This window comes from Fundulus heteroclitus, chromosome 16 (assembly GCF_011125445.2).
Source record: "Fundulus heteroclitus isolate FHET01 chromosome 16, MU-UCD_Fhet_4.1, whole genome shotgun sequence".
NCBI classification, from domain to species: Eukaryota; Metazoa; Chordata; class Actinopteri; order Cyprinodontiformes; family Fundulidae; genus Fundulus; species Fundulus heteroclitus.
Window position 1 is genome coordinate 5168592 of NC_046376.1, and position 26866 is coordinate 5195457.

General features: G+C 42.1%; 1 long non-coding RNA gene across 1 annotated transcript; it reads left to right on the top strand.

Annotated features, from left to right (window-relative positions):
* Window positions 1–12032: 12032 nt before the first annotated feature.
* LOC118566450 lies at window positions 12033–13333 on the top strand. The gene is made up of 3 exons (XR_004933022.1): window positions 12033–12708; window positions 12854–12965; window positions 13062–13333. It is a non-coding gene; the product is annotated as an uncharacterized LOC118566450 (long non-coding RNA).
* The last annotated feature ends 13533 nt before the right edge of the window (window positions 13334–26866 follow it).

Genomic DNA, 26866 nt, shown 5'->3' on the forward strand with positions numbered 1-26866 from the left:
GACCAGTCTATTGTAATCCAGAACCTTGTAAAATATTAACACTAAAACTTCATCTGAGGACCACCAAAGGCAGCCTAAATAACTAAACTGCCACTTGCACAATAGTTTGAAACCATGGCATTAAGCAAAGGGTGATCACTTGTTTCTCAAGAGTGTGAACACTTTTCTTCAAAGCTGATGTGTTAGAAGTAGGCAAAATGAAAAAAAAAAAAAAAAACGAAAAATGAGCGTGTTTGATAAGTCGGAATTAGGTTGGCTCTATAACTGGGTAAGGAATCTCTCAATTTGCAGCTATTATGGAGTGTTCCTAATCTGAACTTGTCCAAAACCAGGAACAACTGTTGTGAACCGGTGATTGCGGCATGGACATTAATGCATCTGGGGAGTGAAGACTGGTCCATGTGGTTTGATAAAATAAATGAGGCACTGTAGCTCAAATTATTGGTGGTTCTGATAGAAAGAGGTACAAATACACAGTGTACTGAAGTTTATTACACATTTACACCTGCACATAATCATACGATCTGGACCATATAAAGATGGGTTGAGGTTATTTAGTCTGATAAATTCAGTTTTCTTTAACAGGATGCATCCGGTAAGCCAACAGGGTCAGTTTGATGCTTTGGGCAATGCTTTGCTGGGAAACCCTGATGCTCCATTGTCACAGAGCATCTTTAAGCTTTCATGAGAGCAATATTCTATCAGTGTACTCTTTGAGCAGGATAGCATGGCTTGCCACAGAGCAAAATTACACTAAGAATAGTTTGAGAAGCACATTAAACAGCTTCAGAGACTGATTGGGGCTTCTTCCGCAGAAGCTAATCTAATTGAGCAACTTTGTGCGCCATATTTTATACCAAACAAATGACATTTTTGATGGAGACTTGTGAGAGATCAAAGCACGTCGTAGTGCTGGTATTATAAAGGAAGACACGTGTTTGACACTACTTATGTCAACAAGTATTAAACCATTTTTCCCTACCTATCAGATTATGTGACTATAAAGGGCCTTACCAATTTCAGATATTCTGATTGACCCTGAGTCTGCACTTGAGAGGCACTAGAGTCACAGAATCTGTGAAAAATTGTATTATTCTGGACTTTCTGCAGGAGTGAATTCTGCAAAGTTGATCACTGAATGCAGTCAGCAGATAGAAAATATTTAACAATTTGTCTGTATGATATGATTGAATTGTCTTTGTAAAGTGTCTTGAGATGACTTGCATTTTGAATTGCCGCTATAGAAATAAACTAACTTGAATTGAACTTCGTTAACAACACCTTTGCTTCTTTACAGTTTCTGTAAATTATAGATTATTCCAAAATGTAACTAATAAACCATCCTTTATGTTTGACATGTGTGTTAAATGTGGATAAATGTACCAATAAGTAACGTTTTGTTTGTATATTTGTTTTCACACTCACAGTCTATGCCCAGGCAAAGTTCCCCGACACCTCCATGCAAGATGTCAGACGGATCATTAGAAAGAATGCAACAATATAAGCGATGCAAAGCAACTAAATGAAAAGAAGTCATAAAAAGTAGTGTTTCTGTCAAGATATTTTTGTTCCAAAAACGTGTACTTTTTTCACCTTCTTTTGACAACCAAGAACTTCAGTTTTCAGTTCTTATTTAGTTCTTAGCTGAAAACATACTTTTGTTTAGATCTTTGATGACAATTGTAGTTTTTCTTGTTCCATTTTTCACAAAGAATGACTTCCTTGTGTTCACATTTTCATATGTAAATGTGTTTACATGTTCATTTCAATATTGAAAGCTAAGAAGGGTTTAATTTCAGAGAAATTTATTTTTAATTTTTAAATGCAGTCTGTAATAGTTTAAGCTGACATTAAAGAAACTGTACATTATGTTCTATAATATATCAAGATTCTGTCTTGTGATTGTGCAAACACATAGCATTGTACCTACATTATGAGGTAACTAAGAATATGTTATTCATATGATGTGCTACAACATGGTGAGTGAACTTAAGTATACTTATAATATACAAATTAAAATGTCAAAAATAGTATTGTAGTTTTAGTAATCCTTGAATGTGTACTTAAACTAAAATATGGACTAGCAGTATATAACCAGTACATTGGCAGGATATTGAAGAGTATACTGGTGGTATACTTTAATAAACTAAAATGTGAGCCACAAGTATACCTTGTAAACGTCTAGTATATAGATTAGTGTACTTGCTTAATACTTTAATGTATAATTTAGTAAACTTAAAATGATCTTGGAACAGTATACTTTTATGGAGGACCAAGTCTTCCATAATTAAAAATAAATACAGAAAAAAATAAATGCTCAATAAATAAGTATGCATACGATTAAATGGCACCAAAAATACAATACACAAATAAATGTAGGTAGAAATTAAATTATAAAGTCAGACATAAATGTATATATCTCTTTTAATTAGCTACTTTATTTATTAATTACTTATTTTTTATGTGCATGTTATAATATTTTTGTGTTTTATTCTTTTTTTGTAGTTTTTTGCCCTATTTATTTCTTCCATGCTATTTATTTCTGCCTGTCCTTTTTACATTTCTGTATGCATTTCTGCCTCGTTATGCAAATGAGGAAGGGGTGGGTCTTAAGGGGTAAACTTCTGCCCATTGGTTGGTTAGCATTTTACTGCATCCTTCGTATCTACATTGCTTTTCCCTGCCATAAAGCATTCCTCCTTTGTTTAGCAATGTCGGACTCTGCAGTGAGATGTTCAGTGTCCGACCTCTTAAGGGAAGCCGCTAATAGATTGGAAGAATTAGAACGCTGTACGTTTGGGATCTGAAATGTTTTTCTGTGGTGCTTTGAACATTTTTTTTTACTTTTACTTTACTTTTACATAAACAGCTTCCAGTTCGAGTATCAGTTGTGTGGGACCAGAGGAGTAACGTTCCCTGTAAGCTCGCTAGCAAGCTTTCGACTGGCAGGTTTTCTCTCTAATTTAGAGTAATTTAGCTAATCCAAAATGTTTTAGCATTATTCACAGATGAGTTTAAGGTAATTTAACACTTGGCGAGCGATTTACATGTTACTTTGGTGGCAAGTCTTAGAGGAGAACGTAACAGTTACTGCTCTCTGTTGTAACTTGGTTTAATGGCAGGCTTAGTTAGAAGCCGTGTCGGTTGTGGCAAGCCGTTTTATCATAAATTTGGTTTTACCTCCCTTATGTTCCACATATCTCAAATTGTTTTATGATTAGACGCTTTAGCGATTTAAGATATCTCTAATTACATTCTGACTAGTCGAAATGACGTCAGATTTACCATTGAGCTTTACAAAAACTGCATCTGGTTATTAATTGAACTGGCCTTGGTTGCGGAATATTCCTTATTTCCAGCTTGGACATGGGTCGATAGAAGCGCTTTCAGCTTCCCTAAGCCGTTTTTCAGTGCATTGTGTGTGTGTTTTAGATATCTGGAATGTAATTACGGATAGTCAAACAAAACCGAATTTATGTTAAAGCATCTTGCCATATATAGGCTAACGTTACTGTGTAGGCGGGCGCAAAATGGTCATACTTTGTACTTTTAAAAAGTTGAGCAGCGATGCAGATGTAATGTTAACATTGTACAGGCAAACTCATCTTGAAACGTAATGGTAGGTGCTGTATTTCACCAGTTTGTTTATCAATTAGTGCTACTTTACGCATCCGTAAATATATCACACAGTCGACGTGAACTAACTTTACTAAACATCAGCTCTATGTGCAGTAATTTTTTTAACGAGAATTAGCTCTTCACAATCTGCCGGTGTATTACCATAAATTACTCTGCCACGCGAGAAGCGGTGGACAAAGGAAACAAATGCGAGGCTGCAGAACCGGTGATAGGAGTTACATGCTACGCTAGTGAGAGACACGCGCACAAATATATGCTGTCTTTTCGTCACGAGTGCAAGATCACTTAGCAATGAACTTTGAAGGTAACACATCTACGCTCCTGAAAAAACAATAAATTGTGCACAAACGCATAAGCTCTGCTCTCCAGACATATCAATAAATTGTTTCCCTTTCAATGCCGACAGAATTCACAGTTGCCATGGTGACTGTTGTGTTTATACCACTGGTAGCAGCTACGGGCCATCAGCCAACTATCACTAGCAAACAGCCGAGTGCAAATCATGATGAATTTTTATCTATAACTGCAAGCGACTTCATCCAAGCAAATCTAAAGACTGACCTCGCAAAATTCAGTCAGCAACAGAGCAAACACGTGAGCATGTCTATAGCAATATTATATATATATATATATATATATATATATATATATATATATATATATATATATATATATATATATATATACACTGATAATATACAGTGATTTTTTTCAAGCTATATGCAACAAAATTTCGTTCTGTACGCACTTTGTGCATACAAAATGACAATAAAACTATCTATCTATCTATATTTGGTTCTATTGTATTTGTGTAACTTACATCATTTTGATATTCAGTGTAATCATAATTAGTAAAATTATACTATTTAATAAATATTTAATTTGACTGAGGCGAAAAAAGGCCGTGTTTGGCGTGATAAGTTTGCAATCTAATGCAAACGTTTCTATACTTTTTGCGTCTGTTAACTTCATTTGGAAGCTTTGCCTTTAAAATTGATTGTTGGTAATAACTCAGTCATGCCTGAGGTTGCAAGTCTGAGTACAGAGAATCTGAAGCACCCTACACTAGGCAGGCTGGTGGTGCTATGGGTTGGTCAAGACAACCAAGGCGGGGCATCTGCCGGTGCATCTTCTCACACACCCAGATTTACATACACGCACACATTTTGTGCCCTTGCCCGTAAAGACTGTGCAGTGGTGCGCACAAGGGCTGAGAAGGAGCGCCTACTAAGAGCAGGATTGGGGGAGAGGCGCCTGTGCTTTCGAGGTATGTCATTTGATTGCGTGATTGGATTTTATAGTCGTTTTTACAGTTTGCAAATGTTGTAAAGGTGTTTTTTTTTTTTTTGGCGGCGGGGGTGTTTTTGTACGTGTAAATATTTTTTGTTTATGTTTATACAGCAGTTATTCACAGAAAGTATTGACCAGACATTGGTATTTTCTCAAGATCCATTCTTGAGAAAATACCAATACAACATTAAAACATTATGTGTAATTTAATGTAATGACACAGGAAACAAATATTCAAAAAGGATAATTGTTATGAAAATGTTTATTCAAAGAACTTTGTTTTGCTTTTTTGACATGTTTGTTTTTCAGGTGACCTACACAGCCCACAGCAGTTTACGGAATTTGTATATATAAATTATCCAAAGTTGAGAGATGCAGGGGGGTTTGAGTTTATGCGGATTTGTGGAAACACCAGGAGTCGAGAGCTGTCACTTCTCCCTTGTCCACATGAGGTTACACTGCTCAATACTTGAAGGAGCCTGTTCTCCTCATCCACCATACCACATTATACATTCACCCCCTTCAGTGTAATGTCAGCACAGAACAGGTAATGCTTGATTTCTCAATGAATGCAATTTTTAAAGAAATCCTGTGGACCAGTGGTGTTGCTGTTTAAGTCTTCAGATTTATAGACGGAGTCACGTAAATGTATTACCCAAAACAGGGAGAGGGAAAGTGGGACAGGGACAGCCAGTGCCTCGGCCTCAGCATCAACTTCATATGACCCAGGACTAGATGTGGATGAGGGTAGAGTTTCTGTACTTTTAAATAGTAACGAAGTTTTATGTTCTTTATTTGTTTTGGAAGTTAAAATATTTCATGTGAAAATGCAAAAACAATTTTCTTGAAATATCCTGAATACTACCACTGTAGTTGGTCTGTCACCTTGTTTTTTTTTTCACATGTTAATTTCTGTCATTCCATCTTAGCAGAAGCAGCAAGTCCCACTGAAAACCCACCCACAGAGGCCACCATCGATGGTAAGTACATTGCTATAAGGCATGGTAGAGCCAATCAATAAAATCATTGGTCCTATATGTTTTAGTTAACCCCCCTCGTGTTATGAAATTGCTTAAGGATGAGATTTGACACAACCCTTGAACACACATCATGTCACTTAGTAACTGGTTGTCATTCTATATCAGCAAGTGGAATTGCACCTGGTCCTGGAATCCCACCTACAGAGGTCACTACTGGTTGTAAGTGTGTGGCTATAAAGGATAGTCTACCAAAGTATAATAACTTGTACCATATGTTCAGGTTTCTCCATGCTGCATCTTCATAACATCACAGAGCTGCTTTTAAATGGATAATCAAACATTCATGTATACCCTGTGTGATTTAAATTGAGTAAAGGCATATACATGCTAGGGCTGGACGATATAGAATAAAAGCCTATCGATAAAATAGAAATCATATTGATTGATATCGATAATTATCAAAACAATTGAAAATATACATTTTAAGTGAAGCCCTTGCCATTTTAGACTGTTGCCTAAAGATTTATTTTTAAATAAATGGATTCAAACACAACCCTTTATTCTACCAACTTTTAACAAAAACTGTAAGTGTTAAAAAAAAGAACACGTGCTCTCTGAACTCTCTGAAGGCTGATAGAGCTTTCCTGCGTTTATGATCGGTTGGGAGGATCTAATAACTGTAGTATTAACCTACATGATAGGCTAGAATGCCCTGTTCTTTTATTGAACTTTTTATTGACCCCTGTTTTTTATATTGAACCATCTGTCTATCGATCAATACATATCGTTATTGAATTATTGTCCAGCCCTAGTACATGCATACTCTTAAAGGTTCAGTTACTGTTTCCTAATGTAATTTACCATTTTTTAAGCTTGGGTTACACAACTGGACGCAGAGAAAGCAGCCCAGCTTTTCACACAGGCAGCTCTAGAAAAGAAACAACATATGGAGCCCCTCACATTCACCCTGAGTCTCATGGACTCTGAAGAAGAGAGACACAGAGCGATCATCTCATTATACTAGAGGCCCAGGGTGGAATGGGCAAGGCCCCTAACTTGCAGATTGATTGGTGAATTTTTTTTTACTATTCCTGCAAATACATAGATATGTGAATTTAGTATGTTAAGTCTGTGCAGCTATGACTTACATGAGGTAGTTTTTTCAAAAGCCTGTGGTGTAACTTATAATAAAAGTGTCAGAATGCAGCTTGTAGGCTGCATGCTGAGCCTCTCTCCCTCTCTTTCCTGCGCGGCCTGATTGGTTCCACCTGACAGGCTGCAATTAACCTCCAACTGCTTCCACCTGGTTCCACCCTTATTTAAACTCACCTCATTCTGCTCTCGTCACCGGTCCGTAGTGTTCACTCCTGCTCAGTCTCTGCCAGTATTCGGTGTCAGCTCAGTTTTTTGCAGTCAGCCTGAAGACGTTGCTTCTACTTGGTTTCTGTTCAAGTCACTTCTCTCAGACTCTGCTCGGCTCTGCTCCACCAGAAGTTCTCAAGTTCTGCAACTCAGTTCCACACTTTTAAGTTCTGCAACTCAGTTCCACGCTCTCAAGTTCTGCAACTCAGTTCCACGCTCTCAAGTTCTGCAACTCAGTTCCACGCTCTCAGGTTCTGCAACTCAGTTCCACGCTCTCAGCTTCTGCAACTCAGTTCCACGCTCTCAGGTTCTGCAACTCAGTTCCACGCTCTCAAGATCTGCAACTCAGTTCCAAGTCCTCCGCTCCAGAGTTTCCTCCCGGTCAGTCACCCATTACTCCTCCTGTCAGCCAGCTTCTGCACCCTTCATCTCCGTCCATAAAGACTCAGGTTCCTCTCGTCATAAACCCTCCATTCTGTTCAATAAACTCACTTCAATAACTAGCTCTGTGTGTGCGTGCTGTGTCCGGGTTCATCCAAAGACAAATCATGACAAAAAGCACATTGTTGACATAGGTAACTCTGCTATTGGTGAAGGCGTAACACGGCATGTGTTGTCCACTGTGATAGGAGCTGTCCAGAGTGGTTTCCTTCTGGATTCCATGGCCCTAATCTCTTGCATTCAGAAGAATTTCTGTGTCTGTTATTTGACAGTTTCTCCTCTGAAGGCAAGGTGTTTCTCTTCGAGGGAGAGAGTGACCACCTTATTCCCTCAACAAGTCAGGAGCTCCTGCAGGGTGATTTATTTGTGACTGCAGGAAGGATGGTTGGTCATTCTTTCTTGAATGGGGGCCCATGTCTCACTAGCCTAAGTACAGCAATCATACATGTACTTTTTGGCAGCAGTCCAGAGATGGCAACCATATCCCTGTCAGACTGTGTGGATCTGGATGTCCGGGATGTCTTGACACTAGTCTGAATTAACACGTTTTATTTATATAATGTAGTGTTTCCAAACCGCACTATTATCAAATAGCTGTAAAAATGTATTGCCAAGCACCTGCTTTTTTAATTGCCTATATTACAAATATTGTATTTAGCTCTCCTGTGTTGATGTCACTGATCAGTTGGAAGGAACCAAGGACCTGTCAGAAGAAGACAAATCCTAGATTCTTTCTGTGACACTGCCCTGGCACCTGCCTGGTGTCACAATGAACAACAAGTGGTGGCTGAGGGAGAAGATACTGCTCCATGCTGTAAGCTATTTACAATTATGGTGTCAGGGTTCAGTTTTGATTTGGGTTTTTATTTACTCCTGTCTGGATTTAGTTAGGTTCTGGTGTTTGTTTTGGTTAGTTTAGTTTCCTCCTACCACTCCCACTCAGCCTTCTACTGCAGTTAGTCACACCTGCCAGCCACTAATTAGCCAGACTCACTTCACCTGCCAGCTTCCCTACTTAAGCCTCACTCTGCTGTCACTCCTTTGCCGGTCCGTCATCATTCTGCACCCTCTCCATGCCAGTCCCTCAGTAAGTCTTTGTATTTTCTTTCTTGCTTGTTCCTGGAGAAGCTTTGCTTTTTGTCCAGGTGTCTCGTGTGAACTTCTAACCTGACAAGATGCTCTGGAGAAGCTCTGCTCCGTGCCATGGTGTCTCCAGTGGTCCGCTAACCTGACTAGCCGCACTGACTCCAGTACCACCTCCTCCAGTCCAATAACAGACTTTGGTTTCCCCTTCCAGCACTCGTTACCTTCAATAAACTGTCTAAACGTGCTCTCTGTGTGTGTGTGCTCAACCCGGGTTCAGAAGACAAATCCTGACAGTACGGACCGGCCAAAATGAACCCGAAACACACACAGAGTCCGCATGTTGGAGCCGGTCTGGTACCTCCCTCCCTGGTTGATTCTGTGAAGCTCTGCTTTCAGGAACTGAAGCGCAGCCAGGCTGTGGTCGCTGGTTTGGACTCGCCGCACCTGCAAGCAGAGGCAGCGGCCATGGTTCGAGCTAGTTTGGGGGAACATATTCTGACCTTGGCACGACAGTGTTCTGCATTTCCGGAACTGGCGTACCTTTCCCGGGAGATAGATTGGGACTTCTGGTCGGGAACACCTCCGCCAATCGGCTCTCCCCTTGCCACCAGCCTTTCCGCTGCTCCCGCCACAGCTCCGACCTCAGCCCCTCCCTCGCTGCCCCGCTCCTCCCGGCGTAGACGCCGGGTTCGCCAGAGCAACAGTGCAGCCGCCGTTCTGCCTGAAGCCCAGCCGGATCCCACTGTGCCAGCTCCGACGACTGAGGCCAACATCACCTCCTCCTTCCTGGTGTGTCAGACTGGCGTTGTCGCTTCGGTGGGACAGGTAGGAGGCTTCCTGGTTCCCAGACATCTCGGTCACCATCTCCTGGATACGCAGCTGGTCCCTCGGGTGCGGGCCCAAGCAAAGGAACGGTGGTCGGCAGTCCCGCCGGTCAGGGCTCCGCACATCGAGGAGACACAGCTGTGGGATTTCTTTTATGGTGACCGGGACGATCTCCTCCCCTGCTGGCCGACTGCAGCTCCTCCGCCACTGGCCTCATCAGGGAGTTCAGCCTCGCCAGCGATCTCAGAGATGACTGCTGCACACGCCACGGCCCTAGCCAGCGTGGGTGTGCACGTCCCTGATCAGCCCGAGGCCTCCGTGGGTGCTGCTCTGCCTCAGCCCGAGGCCTCCGTGGGTGCTGCTCTGCCTCAGCCCGAGGCCTCCGTGGGTGCTGCTCTGCCTCAGCCCGAGGCCTCCGTATGTGCTGCTCTGCCTCAGCCCGTGTCTCACGAGGCGGTCCAGGAGGACCTGCCTCCGTCCAAGTCCCACGAGGAGGTCCAGGAGGACCTGCCTCCGTCCAAGTCCCACGAGGAGGTCCAGGAGGACCTGCCTCCGTCCAAGTCTCACGAGGAGGTCCAGGAGGACCTGCCTCCGTCCAAGTCTCACGAGGAGGTCCAGGAGGACCTGCCTCCGTCCAAGCCTCGTGAGGGGGTCCAGGAGGATCCGCCTCTAGCCTTGGTTTCTGCCGAGACCTGTAGCCTGGCACCGCCTCAGACTTTTCTGTTTGGCCGGCGCCGCAGACTGCGGACTCCTAGCTACTCGACTTTGCCTCGTCGGGGCCGTCCACCACGGTGCCCACCTCTGACCTTCCTGTTTGGCCGGAACCGCAGACTGTGGGCTCCAAGCCGCTCGACTTTGCCTCGTCGGGGCCGTCCACCACGGCGCCCACCTCTGACCTTCCTGTTCGGCCGGAGCCGCAGACTGTGGGCTCCAAGCCGCTCGACTTTGCCTCGTCGGGGCCGTCCTCCTCGAGGGTTTAGTCGGGCGATGCTGCTCCGCCGCCTGCCTCGTCCAGGACGACCTCCACGAAGACTTTTTTTTTTTTGCTTAGTAGCCGTTTTTGCCTGCGCCCTTAAGGCCTGTGCTTGTTTGTTTTTTTTGTTCGAGCTCTGCCTTAGTTTTGAGTAATGTAGAATTCCTCAGTTTTAGAGTTATTTAGGGTTTTTATTGTTTTCCTTAGAGTACTTGAGTTTCTATTTTGCTTTGTTTTTTCCAACTCTGTTCTAGTGTTCTAGGTTTGCCTTTAGTCTTCTGGGTTTTGCTTTAGAATTCTAGTTTTTTTTTACCTTAGTCTTCCAGTTATTGCTTTTGTGTACATATTCTAGCTTTAAGTTATCTAGTTTTACATTAGTTTACCTGTACCTGTCCTAGTTTCCTTGTTTTGATTTTCTAGTTTTAGCTTTAGTCTTTCCTTGGGTTAACCCAGCCCTAGTTTCTAGTTTTGCTCTACTTATTTATTTTTTAGTTTCTGTTTGGGTTTTCTAGTTTTGCCTTTTGTTTTCCAGTTCTTGGTTTGATTCCTTGGCCCGGCACTTTTTAATCTCAGCGCTCCTTGGTCCTTGCGTTCATTTAGGCTTCAGATCCCTGGTTCTGAGCTGTTTCATGCTCTTTGCTTTGGTTGGTTTGAGTTTCCTTAGTTTGTTTGCCTCCTAGTTCCCCTGTTATTCCTTGTCCCTGTAGTTTACCCATGTTTTTTAGCCCTGTTTAGGTTTGTCTAGTCCCCTCTAGCCTTCAGTAGTTTTTATTTTGCTTTGACTTCCCCTGGTGTCTCTGTTTTTTTTCACCTAGTCCTCTTAGTTCTTGTTTTTCTCTGTGATTAGGCGCCGCCAGAGCCCTCCGGCGTTCCAATGTCGCCGGCTGAGCCCTCTGGCGCGCCCGGCCAGTCGCTGCCCAGCGCACGCAAGCCGCCGCCAGAGCCCTCCGGCGCTCATATGTCGCCGGCTGAGCCCTCTGGTGCGTCAGCCTGTCGCTGCCCAGCGCACGCAGGCCGCCGCCAGAGCCCTCCGGCGCTTATATGTCGCCGGCTGAGCCCTCTGGTGCATCAGCCAGTCGCTGCCCAGTGCACGCAGGCCGCCGCCAGAGCCCTCCGGCGCTCATATTTCGCCGGCTGAGCCCTCTGGTGCGCCAGACTGTCGCTGCCCAGCGCACGCAGGCCGCCGCCAGAGCCCTCCGGCGCCTCGTCCAGGAGGGCTCTGGCCCTAACTAAATCCATGTCTGGATTTAGTTAGGTTCTGGTGTTTGTTTTGGTTAGTTTAGTTTCCTCCTACCACTCCCACTCAGCCTTCTACTGCAGTTAGTCACACCTGCCAGCCACTAATTAGCCAGACTCACTTCACCTGCCAGCTTTCCTACTTAAGCCTCACTCTGCTGTCACTCCTTTGCCGGTCCGTCATCATTCTGCACCCTCTCCATGCCAGTCCCTCAGTAAGTCTTTGTATTTTCTTTCTTGCTTGTTCCTGGAGAAGCTTTGCTTTTTGTCCAGGTGTCTCGTGTGAACTTCTAACCTGACAAGATGCTCTGGAGAAGCTCTGCTCCGTGCCATGGTGTCTCCAGTGGTCCGCTAACCTGACTAGCCGCACTGACTCCAGTACCACCTCCTCCAGTCCAATAACAGACTTTGGTTTCCCCTTCCAGCACTCGTTACCTTCAATAAACTGTCTAAACGTGCTCTCTGTGTGTGTGTGCTCAACCCGGGTTCAGAAGACAAATCCTGACATATGGTCCTTGTAATTTGGGCTGTTCTTAAAGAGACAATAGCATGCTTTTTTTCAGTTAAAGCCCAAAGTACAAACCAGAGGGAGGAGCACTGAGCTTGTCAATAGGGGAATCAAAAGGAGCGCTAACATTGTTACAGACTGTGGATGAATTGAGATGAATGAGTTTTGGAATATAAAGCATGTAAATGTATCCTAGTAGACCCCACTGATTTTGTTTCATTTTACAGGTTCTTGGACGGACAACCCTGCAGGTTAAACAAATCCGACAAGGCCTGAAAGACACGGGTGTCTGGGAGTTTTTTAGCTCCAGGCCAGATGCTGTGGAAGTCCTATTCACAAGGGCCTGCAATGCAGAGATCACGCAATAAGTAATGCAAATACATTTGTTATATTTAATTACTTTTTCCCATAAATGTGCATGTTGCATCTCAGTTTATAAGGTATCTGTTAAAATCTATCAGGGTATAGAAACATAATTTCATATAAGTAACTAATTTATTAAATGTTTGGTAGATGATTTTGGACAATATTAACTGGCCAAGGGATGAGGACATCAATGAGGACATCGTCAGCCTGGAGGACCATTGCAGAGTAATGTCCCTCCTCCGTAAATGTATAGAGGATGGTACGTTGCCTTTGTTCTGGAGTAAGACTTGCTCTATGTAGTATATGAGTGTCAGTGTGTGTATTGAATTTTTTTTTCCCTGTGTATTTTTGTAAGGTACTCCGGAAGTCCTGAAGACGTTGCTCACATTCTGGACTGGCTGGGGTGTTGTTTCCTCAAACTTGGAGGTGGAAATCATCGATTGTGCCCTACCACAGTCATTAACTTGTTTTTTGACTCTAAAGCTGTCAAAGAATACTATGAACTATGAAGACTTTGTTCATGACCTGATGGCAAGCATATCCTCCTCCTACTCTGGATTTGGTCAGATTTGAGCACTGACAGAGACAAAGGTTCAGATCTCATTTAGTTGTATCTGTTCAGAAGCACTGAGAGAGACAGCGACACAAGTTCAGATCTCATTTAGTTGTATTTGTTCAAAGCACTGGTAGTAATAAAAACATTCGACAAATGAATTACTGACTTAAGTTCTTTTTGTGAAATTCAACACAATTAGTCATCAACAAATTGGTGAGAAAATTTTAAATGTGAGCAACATAATTTAAGCAAGTACGAGAACTGCCTTACTTTAAAGTAAGGCAGTTAGAAGGGTCTTTAAATACTCTAAAGACCCTTCTATTCAGCTATGGTTTTGGAGCACATACAAAATCAAATGTGCCATTACTTATGGTCAGTTTCACCAAATGTTAATTATCCGCGATTAACTTTAACTTAAATGTCTGAACATAATAAAAGTTCAAAATTTAATTTTTAAACCTCTCCAAATATGTCGGTCAGTGTGGTAATTGCTTCACTGTAAACATTCAGAACATTGGAAAAAGGTCCTTGAGGATCTGACAGTCTTTGTCATGGTGCAGCCTTGCCTGCTGCACCATGGACATTTCATGGCACTCTCCACCTTCCATACAGCTCCTGATTCCATGCTCAGTAATCATCTACACCTGTCAGTCACTAATCAGCCAGTACTCAGCACACCTGTCAGCCTCCCTATTTAAGCTCCCTGCACTCAGTCCTCCCCTGTCGGTTCGTTCTGTTGGTTTCTGATTACTCTTGAGGATTTTGCTCTTTGCTGCTCACCTCATCCTGTTCTCATCCAGCCTGAGTTCTCCGCCTGTCTGCTGTAACTCTGGTCCTGCTCTCACTCCAGTCGTGCAAGTATTCATCCAGTCATGCTGCTCATCAAGCCTGGTTCCCAAGTCTCCATTCTGCTGTGCTGTTGATCAAGTTCCGGTTCTCAAGTCTCCATGCTGCTGTGCTGCTGGTCCAGCTGTGTTCATGCTCCGGCTCCGTCCTGCTCGCCAGCTCCAGCCATTTACAGCTCCAGCCTGGTCTGAACTCTGGTCATCTTCCTCCACAATTCATCATCTTCAATAAACTCTCTTTTTAACTGTACTCTGTGTGTGGTTACGTTCGGGTTCATCTAAAAACATGACAGTCTTTGCAATTCCACTTAAGTCAAGGGCTGTAGAACCTGAACATCGGGCACTGGCACTCCTTCAGGGTGGTGACCATGAGGACTTTCCCAGTCAATGCCATAGTCCATGTAAACCTAAAAGAGATTTGCAAACAATTTAAAAAGCATGTAACTTTTGATTGAGGGTCATGTTGTCGATAAAGAAGGATAGACAGACAGTGGGGGGAAATACTTTGCCGTTTGCCCTGTTCAGGTAGAACTTTTTCAAACAATCACTGATAAACCCTTAATTCTAATTACAAGAACAAAAATGTGCAAGTCGAGTTAAATTTAAGGACTAATTTTAACCAATGTTTTAAACAAATTTAATCATTGTGCTTTGTAATAGTGATGCAATGATTAATTCTGAATGATTCTGTGTTTGAGTCATTTTTTAAAAAGAAAAATTCTCTGATTCCAGCTTATTAAAAATGTGATTTCTTATAAAAATTTTGGTTTCTTTCATTTGCCATGACAGTAAAGTGAGTACCTTTCGGCTGTAGACAAAACAATAAATTTCCGGATGCCATCTTGAGCTTAGGGGATAAGCAAATGATATTTAATTATAATAATGATCATTACTTACAAGCCTAGTGTTCTGTTTGACACAGTATGTTGGACATCATCTAAATAATGGCCTTAGTCCAAAACTTTATGAATATATTACATAAGAATCACTTCTTAATGCATTTTCAACATACTTACTCTTGGAAATGTAATATTTTAAAAATCTGGGCCCATATTTATCAAGCTTGTCAGAATTACTCATAAGAACACTGCTAAGAGTTTACTTAATTGTAAAAAAAAAAAAAGAAAATCTTGGCTCAAAGATGTGCTTAAAAGTTATCAACATCATATTCCCAATTTGAGTTAAGTGTAGGACTAAATCTTAAGTGTCAGTTTTAGTACTGATTCATGACACTTTGCTGCACAGCAAACAGGATTTTGAATGACGATGTAGCCAAGGAACAATCACTGAACAGGTTTCTTTATTTAAAAATATTTTCAGATAAATTCCATTTAATGATGAAATACCTAACAGCAGTTAACTATGAAGGTTATTATTTTTCAAAACAGTTTGTGCTTTCTAAGTGTGATTTTGAAGTTGTAGAGAGAGTTACACTCTAAGTTTTGTATTTGTAGAATTAAAAAGAATGTTTTTGTTTGTTGAAAGCAAAGTTTTGTCAGCAAACAATGTAAATGTTCTTAATATTTTTGAACATTTAATGGTTACCTTTTTCTATTTCAGTTTTTTTCAGGACCTTGTTTTATTTTGTGTGTGTGTGTAAGTAATTAATATGTACTTAGTGTGAAAATGTAAACCTCAACAATTTGAATAAAGAACTCAACAAATCTTTTGTTGAGTTGCTTTTTTAATTTTTACTTAAAACGTAAGGGTTAGTAGCAACATCGACAGCAACTGAGGACAAAGTGACTAAATATAGAGATTTTGAAGGGCCTTTATTTTGAAATTCAACTTCAGGTGAGGATGAAATTTGTTGAGCATCATGTGGAGATGTTACTGTCAGGATGAAGTGACAGTATCCCCTGAAATCATACCGTCGCATAGCAACATCAACAGCTACTTAAGTCAAATTTACTTAACGTAGATATTTTGGAGGGCTTTAATTTAGAAATTCAACATCATGTAGATGTGTTTTAATTAGTAAGATCTTGAGATCTTAATCTGTCGTCTGTAAGTGAAGGTATTCACTTGGAAAAACAAATGTTTTTTGTATCCCTGTGCAAACTTTCAGTTATCCAGGTCATTGCAACAGCAAGCCTGTTTAAGCTTTCCCTCCTGCTATTGTTTTAGTAGTTATCCAGGCTAAACAGGGACTCTGACCAAAATATTTACATACATTTCATAAATTTTCAGCACTTAAGACTAAAATGGCACTTGCTAAAGCTTGCTAAATAAACAGATCTGTGTGTGTTGTAAATACAGTTATGGCCCTAATTTAATGGTTGTTCCAAGTCTAAAGTATAACTAAAGCTAATTTAATACCAGTGATGGGCAGTAGCACCGGCACATGTAGCGAAGCTATTAGTTAAACTACATTTTCCAGTAGCTTGACCGTAGCGTCGCTGCTTTATGAATCAAGTAACTTTCCTGTAGTGACGTTATTTTTTTGATCAACTAGCGACGTAGCGTCCACAAACGCAACAAAATCCAGGACATAACTAAGAAATGAAACCAGGTTTGCTATTTTGAAACAACATTCAGAGTGAACAATCAATCAGAGTTGTTGGTTGGACATGTTCATGCGCGAGCTTCTACTTTGCCTCGCCTGTCTGTATCTATCGAAACATGTGCATGCGTATGGCAGTGGAATTTATGGCAAGCCGATGAGGCAAATTATCATCCATACAATAACGCGCAGTTCCAACCCGTATTGTACGCGAGCGCGCGTTTTTTACGTCACCGCACGTTTCCAGCAAGAACGCGCGGTGACGTAAAAAATACGCGCTCGCGTAAAATACGGGTTGGAACTGCGCGTTATTGTACGGACGATAATTTGCCTCATCAGCTTGCCATAGAACTCGCAGAACGACACACACAGACACACACACACGGGAAGGATCATGGAGGAGGCGACAGGAGGAGAGCGAGAAGATCAGCCAACTGACCCTACCACACCGTGGCCTTATCATATGAGACTTGTTGAATCCTCAGATAAAAAGTACGTTCAGATGTCTGCTTTGTAATCCAAAAACCAAAATGTTGTCGACGTCCAAGACATCGAACACCAACCTAAGAACTCACATTCAGGTGAATCACTAATTTCCCTCCTACAGTATGCAAGTGAAATGTCTAGCGTCAGTGTAAATCCCAACTCACTTTAGCCAAGTGTAAATGTCTACACTGTGTTAGGTCATTGGCTGATCTTTAATAAATATTTTAACCAGTGTATCAGACTCATTTTGAATTGATCTGACATTAGGTTGGTACAACGTTAAGTAGCTTCTGATGTAGTTAAGCTACATTTAACACATCTGTGTAACTTAGCTTGCTATATTTCTGTAGGTGGTAGCTTTTGTGTAGTGAAGCTTAATTTATTGTTGAGTAACTGATAGCTTAGCTCACTACACTGGACAAGTAGCTTGCCCAACACTGTTTAATACCATGACCAAGATGAACGCAACTGTTGGTGGGTCAGCTCAATGCTCCCACACACCCCCTTTAGTTCATGCACTTTGATCTTCATTTCAATTAGACCCTTTGAGAGTTCTGACATAAACCTTGAGATTTGTTTCTACTACAAACCTGGTAGGGATCTTCACCCTCACGCTGGTTTTGAGACCATAGTAGGTGTGGTGACTGATCCCTCTCCGTGCACAGCCAATGGTGGTTCCAGCCATCTTTGAACAACTGCAGATGTCTGCCAAGTTGTGGAAGAAAGGCCCAGTGCAGTGCATACAGCTGGATCTCATTGTCTGGGTTGAGAAGACCTGCCTCTAGATTGCAGAATGTTGTGTAGAACAGATCCAAAACTCCTCCAAAGACATCTCTCCACAATCTGTCTATCCTGGACAAACAGAAAAAATACAAAAACAAGAAATAAAGTCATTAATGGTTTGGATGTATACATATTAAATGTATGGCATAAACATCCGCGCATGATGAGCAAAATGGACATAGAAGAATAAAGTTTAGGACAAACAGTTTTTATACACCATTTAATGTCCACAAAATTAATAAATTACTGTATAGAACCCTTACTACCAATAATTGCACTGTTCCCAGCAAGTTTTACAAAAGGAAATCACCTCTGGTCATGTGTACTTCTTCCTGTGAGATGAGAATTCCTGTTTGGGCCTCTGGTGGACACCATGAAGTGGGCCACTAGGACATTCTCTCCTCCTTTATCAGAGCGTACACGTGATGGCACTCCATATGCACTGACTGCTTCAAGAAAGCATTTGCAGACCGTTGACGCATGGTTATTGGTGGCGGCTTTCAAGCACACAATAAGACGGCTGAAGCCGTCAATGCCTCCATCAACCACAAATCGGCATCTGCAATATAAAAAAATGGAAAGTGTATTGTAATTTCAAGAATAACGCAAAGTACTTCATAGTAACCTTCAAGAAACATCATTAATGAAAAAGGCAATTAACGTGAAATCCGATCTCACAGTGAGAAAGTGGCAGCATGAGTGATGATAGTTTTAATTCCATTGTGTAAACAGGTGAGCCCCCCTTCATAGAAAATCTGATAGTAAAATGTACATGAAACCAATATTGCATTATTTTGAATTGTTTTATGATGTGTTATTTACAACAGCTCATTATGACCTTATAAGTTTATGGTTGCCATCGATATGCCACAAACTGTTAGGGGCTGGAACAGAATATCTTCTGCGTCTTGCTGTGTGGAGTTGGACAGTGCGCATAGAAACCCCCTCTTGATCAACACGTCTCATTGATTCTTGCACTCGACTTCCTTGAAAAACAGGTAAATAGTGATTATAGATCACATATTTGTTAGTCTGTGGAGACATTGTCTATAGTACACCAATGGAAATGCTGTGTTAAGCAATGGGCCACATCAAATATCACAATATGTTTGATAGAACAACTCATTGAAAGAGACTACATTGTGAAGATGATTTTTGGTGCTTTAAAAAAAATATTGTACTGCACTTGTGATAAACAATTGTTTATAATGTGATCATGATGACCAAGCAGCTGTAATTTCAGTGACTGACAAACATGTTGATATTACATAATGCCTACAGTGTTTATTAATGTCATAACCCACACACACTAGCCTACTTACTTTGGATTTGTATTCCTTGAACATTCAGATGGCCCAGCCTCATCTTATATCCTGTATTAGGATGACATCTGAGGATCTCCCGTACCATTGCATCCAACTCCTCATTGTCAATGTTGCTGAACAGCAGGTCTGACACCCTTTAAAAAAAAGCAATTTGGTCAACTGGAAATTTAATTTATTTATCGCTATTTCAGACCGGTTCTTATTGTTGTTATTGTCATACTATGCTGTATATTGTATGTACTGTATACCAAACCCACCTGCCTCATGTACATTACACCGCTCATAAGTTATTTATTCCAGCATTCTTTGCACTCATCACACTGTGTACAGGACTGTCTCAGAAAATTTGAATATTGTGATAAAGTTCTTTATTTTCTGTAATGCAATTAAAAAACATGAAATGTCATACATTCTGGATTCATTACAAATCAACTGAAATATCGCAAGCCTTTTATTGTTTTAATATCGCTGATTATGGCGTACAGCTGAAGAAAATATAAAAAATCCTATCTCAAAATATTAGAATATTTCCTCAGACCAAGTAAAAAAAAAATTATAACAGCAAAACAAAATCAAACATTTGAAAATGTCCATTAATGCACTCAGTACTTGGTTGGGAATCCTTTTGCACAGATTACTGCATCAATGCGGCGTGGCATGGAGGCAATCAGCCTGTGGCATTGCTGAGGTGTTATGGATGCCCAGGATGCTTCAATAGCGGCTTTTAGCTCATTTGCATTGTTGGGTCTGGTGTCTTTCAGCTTCTTCTTCACAATACCCCACAAATTCTCTATGGGGTTCAGGTCAGGGGAATTGGCAGGCCAATCAAGGACAGTAATGCCATGGTCAGTACACCAGTTACTGGTGGTTTTGGCACTGTGGGCAGGTGCCAGATCATGCTGCAAAATGAAATCATCATCTCCATAGAGCTTTTCAGCAGATGGAAGCATGTAGTGCTCTAAAATCTCTTGGTACACAGCTGCATTTACTCTGGACTTGATGAAACACAGTGGACCAACACCAGCAGCTGACATGGCTCCCCAAACCATCGTTGACTGTGGGAACTTCACACTGGATTTCAAGCAACTTGGATTTTGTGCCTCTCCAGCCTTTCTCCAGACTCTGGTGCCTTGACTACCAAATGACGTACAAAACTTGCTTTCGTCTGAAAAGAGGACTTTGGACCACTCTGCAACTGTCCAGTGCTTCTTTTCCATAGCCCAAGTCAGACGCTTCTTCCGTTGTCTTGAGTTCAGAAGTGGCTTGACCATGGGAATACGGCTATTGTAGCCCATTTCCCGGACACGTCTGTGAACAGTGGCTTTTGATACCTGGACTCCAGCTTCAGTCCACTGTCTTTGAAGCTCCCCCAAATTGTGGAAGCGGCTCTGCTTCACAATGCTGTTAAGGCTGCGGTCACCTCTCTTGGTTGTGCAGTGTTTCCTGCAACATTTCCCCCTTCCAACACACTTTTTGTGAATGTGCTTTAAAACTGCACTCTGTGAACAGCCTGCTCTTTGAGAAATTTCTTTTTGTGTCTTACCCTCCTGATGGAGGGTGTCAATGATGGTCTTCTGGACAGCAGTCAGATAAGCAGTCTTCCCCATACTTGTGATTTAGTTTACTGAACCAAGCTGAGTGTTTTACAAGGCTCAGGAAACCCTTGCAGGTGTTTCCAGTTAATTAGACGATTCAAGTGATTAGTTGAATAGCCTACTAGTATACTTTTTCACGATATTCTAATATTTTGAAATAGGATTTTTGAGTTTTCTTCAGCTGTACGCCATAATCAGCGATATTAAAACAATAAAAGGCTTGCAATATTTCAGTTGATTTGTAATGAATCCAGAATGTATGACATTTCATGTTTTTTAATTGCATCACAGAAAATAACGAACTTCATCACAATATTCTAATTTTCTGAGACAGTCCTGTACATGTATGCTTGTATGTGTATGTGCTGTATATCACATCCACCTCTGACATGTACATCATAATAACGGAAATAATAATTTAACGTTACTCCTACATCCTTTGCACTGTGCTCATTGCACTTTTGTATCAATCTGTTTATTTTGTTTGTGGTGTAAATACCGGTATGTGTTCTCTATACTGTAGCTTAGCTGTGTTTGATTTTATGACTGTATTACTGTTTAGTGTTTTATTACTGCTTATTGTATAAGTAAGGACATCGTGAGCAGTATACAATACAAGAGGTTAATTTCTCGTTTGTGTACACCAGAGATGCTCACGAGTCTTTGAGCTAGAGTCCCAGTCAAGTCTCAAGTCTCTCGTGGTTATGACGAATGTTGTATCACCTGTCGATCCATGCTGTTTATAAAACTGCATAGCTATAAGGAATTCTGTAACCATAACCTGTTTTTCTTTTACAGAGCACAACCATGTAATGTGCAATTCATTTATTATTATAAACTCCTGTAAGTCAACTCATCCCCCAGACTCTCAAACCAATGTAACATTATAACCAGACCTCTCAACTTTTATCAAAAGTTAAGAGTGAGATTATGCTAATGTGAGGGCGGGGCTTGTTTGGGGGTGGGGCTAACCGGACCCTGGAAGAGCCGGTAGAGTCAACTCCATTTCATTTTTATCCCACCAGACAATGAAGTAGACAAGTATTACTTGTGTTAAAAAGAGAAAAAGACGTATTAATACTTTATTGTTCAGTTAATGGATTAAAACATAAAAAATACACAATTGTTCAAATAATACTGAATAAAATTAAGTAGTTTTAAGTTATTGACCGAATTATTATACTGTTACACATTCATCTATGGGTTGTTTATCATTGTAAATCTATAACCTGATTGGTGAATCAGGCTGAGTTTCATCAAGCCTTTATGGTCAACATTTTTCCCCTCAGCAGCAACACTGAAGCACACAGAGGTTCCCGCTGCGTCTTTACGCACGATCCAGCTGCTGCTGATGTCTCCCTCTTTTCAGCTCAATGCACTTCTAGACTGTTACAGTTTATAACCATTATCACCTTTCACAGCGACAGGTTTCTCAGTCAGTAGTCGCGCTGACCAGACAAATTTCTATTGCTCTCCTCAGTGCGCTCTGGGCGCCCAGAAAGCACCTGCTCCGAGGGAAAGGAGGGGGGAGAGGAGCAAGCGCGGAGGCACAGAAATACGGTGCATGTAGTTAAAAAATGCAGAATTAATAAAAATGAAACTTATAAACAGACCAAGTGGCGTTTTAAACTGCATCTGATTAGCAGAACTGTTTTATGATCCAGCGTGCAGCCATGACTGGTTCTGAATGAACCGGTCATCTGGCAGCAGCTCCGCCCCCGCCTCCTCCCCTCCTGTGTACGCGGTACAGGACCTTACCGGCTCACTTTCACCACTGTTAAGACTAAAATTATTCATAATTCTGATCACTCTTCCTGCTGCTCTGTTAACACGAACTGCAGCAGGAATTACTGATGGCCACAAGCTGTGAAAGAAGCCGAAACAGCTCAGCAGAAGGCGGAGTTTTGTCGTCCGCAGCCCAGATGGGCTTTGTGATTTTTATGCGTGAGAAATTCCATGTTTGCGTGTGAAATGTCATGTGTTGCGTGTGAGCGTGTGAAGTCAGTGAAATGCGTGTGTCACACGGTCAATGCGTGAGAGTTGAGAGCACTGATTATAACTAAATAAAACTGTAACATGATCAACAGCCAAGCAGTAATAATTAACGTGATGATAGCCTGCGGGATGTAGACGATTAGCCTTCATTAATCGATTACCAACAGTTTGTAAAGTCAACAAATGCTAATTCAGCTTCTCATAACGAAGGACAGAGTCGAAGCAAACCTCCCGTAGGTCGTAGCTGAAGCAACAAGCAAGCTAACGTTATATAGATAGCCAATGCTGAGCTAAAACTGTTTACTCACCACAGGTTACTAACCTTTTTTGCGTTCAGCGTTTCTTTGTGTGGGTCTTGTGTGAAGTTTTAAAGCCAAAGTTTATGATGAATGGCGGAGCAGCTGCTCCTGCACCTCGAGTCCAACTCGAGTCTGAAGTCACTATGTGCGCGACTTAACGTTACTTTCTATGCATTCTTGTTTAGTTCCATAACTATGTAAATTAACAAGCTAGGAAGGGTTTGTCTTTCTCCTGTGTCATTCTTGTGAATTGGTAACGTTACACACACACTGCTTCTATTGGCATCACATGTAATGGTACACTCACCTTATGTCATTCTCTGCCATCCGACGATGAATAGACCCCTTGCAACCACGTGACTCCGTTACCCAGAACCCCTTGCGTGGCGGCCATATTGATTGGCATGCCATTTTCTACGCGCAATATTCAAGAGCCGGGCGTACACTGTACAAGTTTTTCCCCTTTTCGGTCCGATTCTTCAGCCCTGCGAGCATTTTTTGAATCAGGCCGAATTTCAGCTTGATCGTACAGGGGGGAGGAGGGGGGACTGGCTTCTCACGACTACCTCCCGATCAGGAATCGGACAGTCGGTGAAAATCAAACATGTTTGAAATTCAGTCGGCTGTCGTGAGGTTTTCGTGAGCGCATCCTGCTGTTCAAGCAGAGCTATGAGGGAGCGCCCTCCCCTCCTCTCCGTCCCCGCCAGGGGAGGGAGGTGAGCGGGCATCCCTGAAGCGACCTCCGCCCAGCCCGCTCCGGGGGGGTTGGGAAGGACGAGCGCTCTGGTCCGCACAACACGCTGGCCGCCTGTTTCGGCACTCCTCCGCTCGCTTGGGGGGGGGCGGGCCGGGCGACCTGCCGTGCCGCGCTGCCGGTGCGTCTCGTCCCTCCTCTCTCCCCTCCGTTCCCCCGACGCCCGGTGCCTCCTGCGGACCTCGCCAGAGCTGGGCTCGACCCCCTGCTCTGGGTCCCTGTCACCCACCGTCGCTCGCCTGCCTCTGCCACCACAGCGAGCGTCGCACAGATCGTAAGCGGTGAACTTTTTAAACCCTGCGGTTCCGTCGCACAGTTTTAGATGTATGTAAGTACCACGACTGAAAAACTCGTACAGTGTATGCCCGGTATTTGCGGACCATTTGGCTCTTCCTGATAAGGATTTTTCTAGCAATCCCGATGATTGGCCATCAGTTTGCTATGCGGATCTGGTGAACTACCTTGTGTTGTCACCCACCCCAACGTACAGTGGCAATCAGATGAAGGCGTACAAGAGTTTGGAAGTGCACAAACAGTTCACTGCCGGATGGATACGTGAACTGTCTGTTTGTTACCTGAATGATGTAGCAGTTGTCCGTGGAAGGGTGAGTTTAATGTTGTTTATTCTCATAACTTAGCTGCATATAGTCCGATAACATCTGACCCTAAACTGTAAACATTGCTTTGGGAACAGACATGCAGTCTGTTTGCACCATATTGAACAATCAGTGAATAGTCTTTTGTATACGCTCCGCCGGCCATGCGAGTAATGAGGTAACTGGGCCAGTGCAGTGGTGGGTTGTCACGCTAGCGTGCCCACCGAGATGGAGGCGCGCACCCCCGATCACGTGACTGTGACGTCAGATGCAAGGGGTCTATTGTTATTTCGCTGACTCCAAAAAGCCTTGCAATGGCACCAACAGGCAAACCTGCATGTAAAAGTCCTCATTGGGTGTCCACAGGCAATATATAAGCAGGGCGACCTGCTATCCCAGTTGTGTGATTAGCGTTAGCGACCGAGTTAAGAAGATGGGCCGCTTCCTCCAGATTCTGAAAAACTACATTGTTGACATTTGTGTCCATGTGTGCAGCTAACTGAAACACACGTTCTGTCAGAGCGTCCAAACAAAAACTAATAAAGTCAATACTTATAACGTTAGCTAAAAACAGTTGCTAAATGTCTCAGCTCACTGACAACTTCGTCGTAGGTAGCCATCTTTGTTGTGACTGAGGCCGGTGCCATGTAGATTCGAAGGATGAAGTAAAATGCTAACCAACCAATGGGCAGAAGTTAACCCCTAAAGACCCACCCTCATTTGCATAATGAGGCAGATATGCATACAGAAATGTAAAAAGGACAGGCACAAATGTAAAAAGGACAGGCATAAATGTAAAACGGACAAGCAGAAATAAATAGCATGGAAGAAATAAATAGGGCAAAAAACTACAAAGAAAGAATAAAAGAGACAAAAATATTATAACATGCACATTAATAATAAAAAATAATTAATAAAGTAGCTAATTAAAAGAGATATATACATTTATGTCTGACTGTATAATTTAATTTTTACCTACATTTATTTGTGTATTGTATTTTTGGTGCCAATTAATCAAATGCATATTTATTTATTGAGAATTTATTTATTTATGTATTTATTTTTAATTATACTTTAAGTATACTTTTGTAAAACTTAAGTGCAAACACATGCACTTGTGCTTTCACTTGACAGTTCATTGTGTATGTATAATGGTTATGTTCATGTTCTGAAACTGTTCACAGAAACAAAAGCATTGAGAAGAGACAAGAAACCGTTATCCGCCGCCTGTACCTGTATACTGTACCTCGGAGAGAAGGAAGAGGAACTATTTGAAAATCGTATTTTTCATGCTGCATTCACGTGAAATTGAGCATACAGCAGGTGGACGACAGCTGCTGCACGTAACAGCATAAACAAGCCTCTATGCAAAGAAATGGTCCGCCAGCACGAGGCGAAACAATACACATGCCAATATGTTGTCATGGCAATGCCGTAATTTTTATCTGATCCATGTTTTACCGGCTTTCTCTCAACTTCTGTGACTAAAATTACATCATCCTCACTGCACCGTGGTGACTTTTAACAGACGTCACCTTGACGTGAGTTTCCATGGTTTCCTACTGTCATGCTGCCACTGAGCGTAAAACCATGGCAACAGAAAATGGCAGCAGGCACAGAGCTTACCATGTATATACAGTAAAAATTATTATGAATGGCAAATTCAGAGCTTACGGAACACTTCAGTTTGTTGATGGGTGTAATTAATGTTTAATGAAAAACATACATTTAAAGCAAATTAATCAATTTTAATAGATAACAGCAGAAGTTGCACAATGTCCCTTTAAGTTAAGAAGAAAGTAGACAAAGGAACAGAGGTATTTTTGTGCTCATTGAATCATTCATGCAGTTCTTTTATTAGCAGGCTGCTAAGGAGGGAGTCTGGCTACAGGCGACTGAGGTGGGAGCCTGACTACAGGCTGCTAAGGTGGGAGCCTGACTACAGGCTGCTAAGGTGGGAGCCTGACTACAGGCTGCTAAGGTGGGAGCCTGACTACAGGCTTCAGGAGGCCCCGGGCTGCAGGCTTCAGGAAGCCCCGGGCTACAGGCTTCAGGAGGCAAAGTCAGACCCTTAGCAACCAGAAGTCTTAGGACCAGCTTCTGGAGGGTCTCAGAAAGAGACATCCAATACAATCTCTCCCAGAGTTTGCTGTCCATGAGGGCAATAAGGGGTCTAGGCTTATCAACAACACCATGAGGCTCAAAGTCTCCAGGGGACCACGGTTGCTGACTCCTTTTCTGAGACCCAGGGTGCCCTGGACAAGTCAAAAGGACAAGTCAAAAGATAATAAACCAAGACCGAACAGACTAAACAGAAAGGAGCTTAACTTAACCAAATAATAAACAGAAACCAGAATATTACAGGAGGACTGGTTTAAATGTTGAAATTGCACTGTTTTAGTGTGTAGGTTTGTAAGATTTTG